This window comes from Salmo salar, chromosome 09 (assembly GCF_965601325.2).
Source record: "Salmo salar chromosome 09, fSalSal1, whole genome shotgun sequence".
Taxonomy (NCBI): domain Eukaryota; kingdom Metazoa; phylum Chordata; class Actinopteri; order Salmoniformes; family Salmonidae; genus Salmo; species Salmo salar.
In genome coordinates this window covers 33,184,566-33,194,308 of record NC_138299.1, presented here as the reverse complement: position 1 = coordinate 33,194,308, position 9,743 = coordinate 33,184,566, and the positions used below count along the sequence as shown (strand labels likewise).

The 9,743-nt window shown below is 42.8% G+C and overlaps 2 pseudogenes; one reads left to right on the top strand and one right to left on the bottom strand.

Moving 5' to 3' along the window:
- Positions 1-5,829, bottom strand: LOC106611154 (iron-sulfur cluster transfer protein NUBPL-like; annotated as a pseudogene).
- Positions 5,830-5,968: 139 nt separating this feature from the next.
- LOC106611153 (D-aminoacyl-tRNA deacylase 2-like) lies at positions 5,969-7,135 on the top strand (annotated as a pseudogene).
- The last annotated feature ends 2,608 nt before the right edge of the window (positions 7,136-9,743 follow it).

Here is a 9,743-nt window from a genome sequence, read left to right as displayed (position 1 = left end):
TCAATTAGAGAGTTCTTCTAGATGCTGGACCACGGCAGTCGCCACTTTTCTGTAGGCCTCAGCCTAACACAATAGGCATTGGCAGATATACACTGCTCAAAAAAATTAAGGGAACACTAAAATAACACATCCTAGATCTGAATGAATGAAATAATCTTATTAAATACTTTTATCTTTACATAGTTGAATGTGCTGACAACAAAATCACACAAAAATAATCAATGGAAATCCAATTTATCAACCCATGGAGGTCTGGATTTGGAGTCACACTCAAAATTAAAGTGGAAAACCACACTACAGGCTGATCCAACTTTGATGTAATGTCCTTAAAACAAGTCAAAATGAGGCTCAGTAGTGTGTGTGGCCTCCACGTGCCTGTATGACCTCCCTACAACGCCTGGGCATGCTCCTGATGAGGTGGCGGATGGTCTCCTGAGGGATCTCCTCCCAGACCTGGACTAAAGCATCCACCAACTCCTGGACAGTCTGTGGTGCAACGTGGCGTTGGTGGATGGAGCGAGACATGATGTCCCAGATGTGCTCAATTGGGTTCAGGTCTGGGGAACGGGCGGGCCAGTCCATAGCATCAATGCCTTCCTCTTGCAGGAACTGCTGACACACTCCAGCCACATGAGGTCTAGCATTGTCTTGCATTAGGAGGAACCCAACAGCACCAGCATATGGTCTCACAAGGGGTCTGAGGATCTCATCTCGGTACCTAATGGCAGTCAGGCTACCTCTGGCGAGCACATGGAGGGCTGTGCGGCCCCCCAAAGAAATGCCACCCCACACCATGACTGACCCACCGCCAAACCGGTCATGCTGGAGGATGTTGCAGGCAGCAGAATGTTCTCCACGGTGTCTCCAGACTGTCACGTCTGTCACATGTGCTCAGTGTGAACCTGCTTTCATCTGTGAAGAGCACAGGGCGCCAGTGGCAAATTTGCCAATCTTGGTGTTCTCTGGCAAATGCCAAACGTCCTGCACGGTGTTGGGCTGTAAGCACAACCCCCACCTGTGGACGTCGGGCCCTCATACCACCCTCATGGAGTCTGTTTCTGACCATTTGAGCAGACACATGCACATTTGTGACCTGCTGGAGGTCATTTTGCAGGGCTCTGGCAGTGCTCCTCCTGCTCCTCCTTGCACAAAGGCGGAGGTAGCGGTCCTGCTGCTGGGTTGTTGCCCTCCTACGGCCTCCTCCACGTCTCCTGATGTACTGGCCTGTCTCCTGGTAGCGCCTCCATGCTGTGGACACAATGCTGACAGACACAACAAACCTTCTTGCCACAGCTCGCATTGATGTGCCATCCTGGATGAGCTGCACTAACTGAGCCACTTGTGTGGGTTGTAGACTCCGTCTCATGCTAGCACTAGAGTGAAAGCACCGCCAGCATTCAAAAGTGACCGAAACATCAGCCAGAAAGCATAGGAACTGAGAAGTGGTCTGTGGTTACCACCTGCAGAACCACTCCTTTATTGGGGGTGTCTTGCTAATTGCCTATAATTTCCACCTGTTGTCTATTCCATTTGCACAACAGCATGTGACATTTATTGTCAATCAGTGTTGCTTCCTAAGTGGACAGTTTGATTTCACAGAAGTGTGATTGACTTGGAGTTACATTGTGTTAAGTGTTCCCTTTATTTTTTTGAGCAGTATATATTAAACAAACCCAGGTAGAAAACTAACATGGCAAACTCTCAAAAGTTTTAAACGTACACAATGTTACGGTGACGAATACACAGTTTGTCTCCCAACATTGCCAATGTTTGTCTTTACTATCTATTGTTACCTCAGGGCTATCAGGCGAAGACACCAAAGGCTGGCCACTGTCTGACATCTCTCTGATGTTCAGGTGTAGAGGAATGTCTCCTAGACAGAGGAGGGAGAAGAGACAGTCTACACTCTATTATCCTTCTATTACACATGAGATTGAAAAAATGATTAACTCTGTAATGACATATGGTTGAAATGGGTCTTACCCAATAATTGTACTCCCAGAGTATCAACAAGTGACCTTGCTCCGTCTGACTCAAAGATGTGGGTTACACTTGGGGCACTGAAACACACTCATATTCTGGACTATACCCAGGACCTATGAGATGTGACATATACATACAGTTGAAGTTGGAAGTTTACATACACCTTAGCCAAATACATTTAAACTCAGTTTTTCACAATTCCTGACATTTAATCTGAGTAAAAACTCCCTGTCGTTGGTCAGTTAGGATCACCACTTTATTTTAAGAATGTGAAATGTCAGAATAATATTAGAGATAATTATTTATTTCATCTTATTTCTTTCATCACATTCCCAGTGGGTCAGAAGTTTACATACACTCAATTAATTAGTATTTGATAGCATTGCCTTTAAATTGTTTAACTTGGGTCAAACGTTTCGGGTAGCCTTCCACAAGCTTCCCACAATAAGTTGGGTGAATTTTGGCCCATTCCTCCTGACAGAGCTGGTGTAACAGAGTCAGGTTTGTAGGCCTCCTTGCTCGCACACACTTTTTCAGTTCTGCCCACACATTTTCTATTGGATTGAGGTCAGGGCTTTTTGATGGCCACTCCAATACCTTGACTTTGATGTCCTTAAGCCATTTTGCCACAACTTTGGAAGTATGCTTGGGTTTCATTATCCATTTGGAAGACCCATTTGCGACCAAGCTTTAACTTCCTGACTGATGTCTTGAGATGTTGCTTAAATATATCCACATAATTTTCCTTTCGCATGGTGCCATCTATTTTGTGAAGTGCACCAGTCCCTCCTGCAGCAAAGCACCCCCACAACATGATGCTGCCACCCCCGTTCTTCACGGTTGGGATGGTGTTCTTCGGCTTGCAAGCCTCCCCCTTTTTCCTCCAAACATAACAATGGTCATTAAGGACAAGCAGTTCTATTTTTGTTTCATCAGACCAGAGGACATTTCTCCAAAAAGTACGATCGTTGTCCCCATGTGCAGTTGCAAACCGTAGTCTGGCTTTTTTATGGCGGTTTTGGAGCAGTGGCTTCTTCCTTGCTGAGCGGCCTTTCAGGTTATGTCGATATAAGACTCGTTTTACTGTGGATATAGACATTTTTGTACCTGTTTCCTCCAGCATCTTCACAAGGTCCTTTGCTGTTATCTAGGATTGATTTGCACTTTTCACACCAAAGTACGTTCATCTCTAGGAGACAGAACGAGTCTCCTTCCTGAGCGGTATGACGGCTGCGTGGTCCCATGGTGTTTATACTTACGTACTATTGTTTGTACAGATGAACGTGGTACCTTCAGGCATTTGGAAATTGCTCCCAAGGATGAACCAGACATGTGCAGGTCTACAATTTTTGAGGTCTTTGCTGATTTCTTTTGATTTTCCCATGATGTCAAGCAAAGCACTGAGTTTGAAGGTAGGCCTTGAAATACATCCACAGGTACACCTCCAATTGACTCAAATTATGTCAATTAGCCTATCAGAAGCTTCTAAAGCCATGACATCATTTTCTGGAATTTTCCAAGCTGTTTAAAGGCACAGTCATCTTAGTGTATGTAAACTTCTGACCCACTAGAATTGTGATTAAGTGAAATAATCTGTCTGTAAACAATTGTTGGAAAAATGACTTGTGTCATGCACGAAGTAGATATCCTAACCGACTTGCTAAAACTATAGTTTGTTAACAAGAAATTTGTGGAGTGGTTGAAAAACGAGTTTTAATGACTCCAAACTAAGTGTATATAAACTTCCGACTTCAAATGTAGCTCAATCTCACAAATGTGTATTTTGTCCTTACCAAGGTAATTAGAAAATCTATTTAAGTAAGACCTTTTTCATAATTATGTTGAGTTGATATAAAGTGGCATTTAGCATCCAATACTCTTACTGGTACATTGACTTTTCTGAACATTTCTGCTCCTCTGCGTGCATCCAGCAAGGCAATATCCTGAGGAGTGGACACAATCACTGCTCCTGCTATTGGGACGTTCTGAGTGATTGATAACTGAACATCTCCAGTTCCAGGTGGCATGTCAATAACCAGGTAGTCCAGCAGTCCCCAATCTACCTGCATAAGAATACAAAAATGGCACAGCAACCTAAAATATCTAGTAGCTATTACTCTGATACAGTATCTCTAGAATGAAACCTAACAAAGGGTAAGGTTACTGTACATGAATGGTCAGTCTCCCCAACCTGTCTAAGTAGCTTCTCTATAGCTGACATCACCATCAGGCCCCTCCAGACAATGGGTGGTGCTACATCCTCTACCAGAAACCCCATGGACATACTGAGGACAGAAGGATGAGAGCCATGCAGAGTGCAGTCAATGATTCAATTAATGATTTGGTTGCTCACTTCCTTCCCCTGTCACTTGCAATTATAGATAAATATACTCACCGAGGAATCCTAAAATTCACAAGTGGTCTCAGAGATTGTCTGAAAGCACAAATAAAGTAAATGTCACGTCCTGACCAGTATAGGGGTTATTTGTGATTGTAGTTTGGTCAGGACGTGGCAGAGGGTATTTGTGTTATGTGGTTCGGTGTGGTGGTTTGTTTAGAAGGGTGTTTGATTTATTATTTCTGGGTTTTGGGTTATGTTCTATGTTTTTGTATTTCTATGTTCTTTCTAGTTTAGTATTTTCTATGTTAGCTATTGGGTGTTGGACTCTCAATTGAAGGCAGGTGTTTGTAGTTGCCTTTGATTGAGAGTCCTATATATAGGGATGTGTTTTGTTTGTTAATTGTGGGTAGTTGTTTTAGCACTGCTGTTATGTGTATAGCCTGCGAAACTGTTTCCTGTCGTTTCTTTGTTTATTGTTTTTCTGTGTTCACAGTTTAATAAATATAATGATGAGCACGCAACCCGCTGCGCCTTGGTCCTCTCTACCTGAAGACAGCCGTTACAGTAAACACCACACTGTCCTCTGCATGGCTCTCATCAACTTTGTTGGTACTCTTTTCAATGTGATCACTGTTATTCCTCAAGCTAGACTACATGCAGAAGTCTACTACTATCAGTTAGTTCTGGGTTCCCCTTCCGGTTCATCAGCTTAGGAACTAAGGGACCGTAAACACCAGCATCTAAGATGCCCACTGTTTTACTCTGAGTGCAGAAAAGATACACAAAGAGCAATTGAGTGGACAATGGGTAGTAGTAAAATGGAGAGGGAGATTGTCATGGTTCTGCATAACCAGTTGGGCAGAAATTGGTATGCAACAGTTATAACAAAATGTGCAAATTAATAATGATGCATGCATTCCTTACTGGATCATTAGCTGTGAATCCAACGGCCAAATTCCCTGTTGAGGGGAGGAAATGCAAAAGTAGTAGGTAAGCAAATGATTACACTATATATAAATATATAGTACATGCAGTACAAAAAGATAAGGCCAAACCACTGTCTGTTGAAATGTTTGCAAATTGTAGCCTACACATTTGTGTAAATGTTTCATGAATGAGCAGCACAGAGAGCCCAATAAGAACCTGCTTAACCTTAAGTGGTTGATTTCACAACACCCCCCTTCCCTGAGGCCACCACAATAACTTGTTTCACTCCAGCAATGGGCTTTTGTTTGGGCAAGCCGTGTGCCATGTGCTGCTTCTGTCTCTCCTGCAACGCCCTCTCAGGACCTGAGGTCTGGTAAATACAGAGACACCATCATGGAATGAGCAACTGAGATTTACATGATGTAACTTGTAATGCAAGTCTTATAGTGAAGAGGTGATAGCAAGTAGTTACACAGATAAGTAAAAAAAACCATGCAACATTATTGGCCTCAATGGCTTGCTATGATTACTGATTAGCTAGCTTTGTAAACAGTAAACCAGAGTGAACTTGGTAGCATGTAGCAAGCTAGCCAGCTAACGTTAGTTTTAAACAATTTGAGCAATAGAGCTCAAAAGGTAAAGGCCGCTAGCAGTGGCTAACAATGACTAAATAGCTAGTAGCTAATTAGCTGGTTAGCTTCTGATGGCTAGCTGCTGATGGAGGTTCTGGCTATTGCCAGAAGGTATATTTCATTTAAAAATGGAAAAAGAGATTGAAAATAATTTGAAATTATATACAAAAGAGACAAAAAATACTAAATACACACGGGAGAATGACAAACAACGTCTGCACTGCTACGCCATCTTGGAACCATAAAAGTTTTCCACGTTTATGTTTCTTCTCTGTGGTTTTGCCTGACTGTCCCTTTTTTATGTAATGATTCCTTTTGTGCTTTATCTTCTGAAACAGGCAGACATCGTTTGACAATGTTTTAGTGTGACTGAAAAGGCAGGTTCTCCAAAAGCAAGATCTGTTCTTCAGCAGTGTCTCTATGCAATGCTTCAAGTCAAACGTGCAGATGATCAATCTGAGGCTGAATGGGTGGAGGTACTACTGAATTATGTTCTACTCCTTTTTCAAATGCAAATATAGTCTATACTAGTGAGAGTGCATGCTAATAATAAGAATTGCACCTTGCCTAAGATAATAATTTGGGGTTTTCATAAGATTTCATGTTTTCAGATTGACAGAGGGATGATGGTATATATCTGCTTTTCAAATGTGCTACAGAGGACATTATCCCCAAAATGGGTAGCTGTTCAGCTTTTCCAGTTTTGGACAATACTGCAATAATGCACCTACCTGGGCTTTGCAAGACTGTGAACAGTAAACTGTTCTTCAATGAATCGTAAAGCAGCATTGCTTTATTTATTAATCACACTGCTATACTATACTCTACAGTGAACACTCTGCTCAACTTGAAACTGTGTGAGGCTGACTCTGGGAAGTATGTGTCAGTGCTGGACCTGCCTGGGAGCGTTCTCATCGTGCCTCAGGCTACACTGGGAGGCAAGGCCAAAGGGAAGGTTATGCAGTACCACCATAACATTGGGAAAGAAGAGGGCCTGCAGCTGTATTCTAACTTTGTCTCCTTTGAGAAGGAACTGGCTTTATCCAGTAAGAGTAGTGAGACTGCAGCCATCATCAAACATGGAACTTATGGGAACAGACAAGTGCTGAAGCTGGATACCAACGGACCATACACACACCTGATGGAGTTTTGAAACTACCAATACTTATTACATTTCACAGTGAATGACCAATTGCACTCTTGTCCCTGAAATGGTGGTACTGTATGCGTAGATCTGATAAAAGCTGCCAATAGTTTTTATTATAAGGCGTGTGTTTGTATCATGTTCTTATGTTAAATTATAAAAATGTAATATGATAATGAAGTCAAAAGAAAGTCTGAACTCAACTGAAATATTTGTTTTGACATCCTTGTTGCAATTTGTGAATTGGTTCATGAATGGCAACTTCTGACATCTAGTGGGGATTTATAAGCACTGCACCAGCAACACAAAAATATATATGCAACAGTTACAGTTCATATAAGTACACATATGCATCTGTTGGTCACATATACCTTAAAAAAAGGGAAGGGGCGTGGATCAGAAAACCAGTCAGTGTGACCACCTCATGCCTCATGCAGTGTGACACATCCCCTTCACATAGAGTTGATCAGGCTGTTGATTGTGGCCTGTGGAATGTTGTCCCACTCTTCTTCAATGGCTGTTGCTGGATATTGGCGGGAACTGGAACACGCTGTTGTACACTTCGATCCAGAGCATCCCAAACATGCTCAATTGATGGTGACATGTCTGGTGAGTATGCAAGCCATGGAAGAACTGGGATGTTTTCATCTTCCAGGAATTGTGTACAGATCCTTGCGACAAGGGGTTGTGCATTATCATGCTGAAACATGAAGTGATGGTGGCGGATGAATGGCACGACTATGGGCCTCAGGATCTTGTCACGGTGTCTCTGTGCAATTGTGTTTGTTGTCCATAGCTTATGCTTGCCCATACCATAACCCCACCGCCACCATGGGAGCACTCTGTTCACAACGTTGACATCTGAAAACCGCTCTCCCACACTGCGCCATACATGCTGTCTGCCATCTGCCCGGTACAGTTGAAATCAGGATTCATCCATTTACAGCACACTTCTTTAACGTGCCAGTGGCCATCGAAGGTGAGCATTTGCCCACTGAAGTCGGTTACGCTGCCGAACTGCAGTCAGGACAATACCCTGATAAGGACGACGAGCATGCAGATGAGCTTCCCTGTGTCGGTTTCTGACAGTTTGTGCAGAAATTCTTCAGTTGTGGAAACCCAAAGTTTAATCAGCTGGCTCGTCTCAGACCATCACGTAGGTGAAGAAGCCGGATGTGGAGGTCCTGTGCTGGCATAGTTACACGTGATCTGCGGTTATGAGACTGGTTGTGCGTACTGCCTAATATTCTAAAATGACGTTGGAGGCGGCTTATGGTAGAAAAATTTACATTCAATTCTCTGGCAACAGCTCTGGTGGACATTGCAGCAGTCCGCATGCCGATTGCACACTCCTTTAACTTGAGACATCTGTAGCATTGTGTTGTGTGACAACTTCACATTTTAGAGTGGACAAAGACACGGTGGTTGGAACCAGAAATCGCATATTTGGACTCATCAGACCAAAGGACAGATTTCCACCGGTCTAATGTCCATTGCTCGTGATTCTTGACCCAAGCAGGTCTCTTATTATTATTAATGTCTTTTAGTAGTGATTTCTTTGCAGAAATTGTAACATGAAGGCCTGATTCACACAGTCTCCTCTGAAAAGTTGATGTTGAGATGTGTCTGTTACTTGAACTCTGTGAAGCATTTATTTGGGCTGCAATCTGAGGTGCAGTTAATTGCCGATTTCTGAGGCTGGTAACTCTAATGAACTTATTCTCTGCAGCAGAGGTAACTCTGGGTCTTCCTTTCCTGTGGCGGTCCTCATGAGAGCCAGTTTCATCATAGCGCATGATGGTTTTTGCGACTGCACTTGAAGAAACTTTCAAAGTTCTTGAAATTCTCCGTATTGACAGACCGTCATGTCTTAAAGTAATGATGGACTGTTGTTTCTCTTTGCTTATTTGAGCTGTTCTTGCCATAATATGGACTTGGTCTTGGGCTATCTGAATACCTACCCTACCTTGTCACAACACAACTGATTGTCTCAAATGCATTAAGAAGGAAAGAAATTCCACAAATTAACTTTTAACAAGGCACACCTGTTAGTTGTTAAATAACACCTGTTAACACCTGTTAAATAATATTGTCCAGTTTCTTCTACTTCTTTGAGACTTGTGCTGTACAGTTTATAACTGTGGCAATGAACGCAACAAAATCCGCATTTTTAACACACAGGGTATCTTTTGTCTGGCAGCAAACATGTACTACAGGCTGTGGTGTATCCACTACCATCTCTTCACTAGCATCACTTGTTTTCTCAATTATTTTAATCGCCTCTGCAAAGGAGATTCAATTGTCTTCTCTTACTTTTGCCACCTCATTTTCCTTCACCCTTACAGGGCACTCCAGGAACTCAGGATCATGATCCCCACCACAATTTCAACACCGTCTTCCTTCTACACACCATTCTTCAGTATACTCTGTTCGTCTGCACACACTTGAAACATGGCCAAATCCTTTACAATTCTTACACTGCAGTGGTTTGGGGACGAAAGCTCTTACGGCGTATCTTACATAACCAAGCTTCACATGCGTAGGTACTTGCTCTTTATCAAAAAACAACAGGACTGACAGACTTTCTTCTTTTTCTCCATTCACCCAGCGAGTCAGACGCCAGGCACCAAACACACCAGGGATTATCTTCAGGTATTCAACCTGAACATCTGTCTTCACCCCTGAGATGACTCCTTTCACGGGTTTTCTACTCCGA